The sequence below is a fragment of the Crocodylus porosus genome, unplaced genomic scaffold, assembly GCF_001723895.1.
Source record: "Crocodylus porosus isolate Cpor-Errol unplaced genomic scaffold, CroPor_comp1, whole genome shotgun sequence".
Classification (NCBI taxonomy): domain Eukaryota; kingdom Metazoa; phylum Chordata; order Crocodylia; family Crocodylidae; genus Crocodylus; species Crocodylus porosus.
The window spans coordinates 104721530-104722727 of record NW_017728886.1 but is presented as its reverse complement, the minus strand read 5'-3'; positions in this window follow the sequence as shown (position 1 = coordinate 104722727).

Genomic DNA, 1198 nt, shown 5'->3' with positions numbered 1-1198 from the left:
TAGCCGCAGCATCGCATTGCAGGCTCATGTTCATCTTGTGGTCAATGATGACCCCCAAGTCTCTTTCTTCTGTAGTGCTACCCAGCGTAGCACTGCCGAGCCTATAAGCATGCTGCAGGTTTTTCTTCCCAAGGTGAAGAACCTTGCATTTTTTGTTGTAAAACACCATCAGGTTCTCATCCGCCCATTCCCTGAGCCTGTCCAGGTCTGCGTGGATCATCTGCCTGTTTTCTGGTGTGGATGCTTTGCCCCAAAGTTTGGTGTCATTGGTGAACTTGGCCAGTCCGCTTCTGACTCCAATGTCCACATCATTACTAAAGAGGTTGAACAATATGGGTCAAAGGACAGAGCCTTGGGGAACCCCAATGGTCACAGGACACCATGATGATTAACTTCCATCAATTACTACCCTCTGGGTCCAGCCAGCGGATAGTGGTGGACTCAAGGCCACAATTGGCTAGTTTCACCAAGAGATGATCATGGGATACCAGATCGAAGGCTTTTTTGAAGTCAAGATATAGGACACCAATCTCTTCTCCCTTGTCCAGGTGATAGGTCACCTGGTCATAGAAGGAAATGAGATTGGTCAAGCAAGACCTACCTGCAACAAACCCGTGCTGGCTATCCCTTAGTATGTTGGTGTCAGCCAGTCCATTAAGGATGGCCTCTTTAATAAACTTTTCTAAGATCTTCCCGGGGATAGAAGTCAGGCTGATGAGCCTATAGTTTTCCAGATCCACTTTCCCCCCTTTCTTGAAGATCGGCACCACATTGGCCTTCTTCCAGTCTTCAAGCACTACACCAGAGCACCAGGAGCTTTCAAAGATCCGTGCCAGAGGCTGGGCTATGATGCTCGCCAGCTCCTTGACTACCCTGGGGGTGTAGCTTGTCAGAGCCAGCTGACTTGAAGATATCCAGCCTCTCAAGGTGTTCCTTCATGAGGTCACCATTAATGGAGGGCAGGGGAACTCCCTCACCCGGACCTCCCTGTCCTGTAGCAGGCATGGGCGTCCCATGGGATTGATGAAAGACCAAAGCAAAGTACCCATTTAATAGGTTGGCTTTTTCCTGGGCGTCAGTTGCCCCATTTTTCAGCAGGGGTCCAATGTTGCCCTTGCTTTTTCTCCAGCTCCCCACATATCTGAAAAAGGACTTTTTATTGTCCTTGATGCTCGAAGCTAGTTGGAGTTCAGTTGCA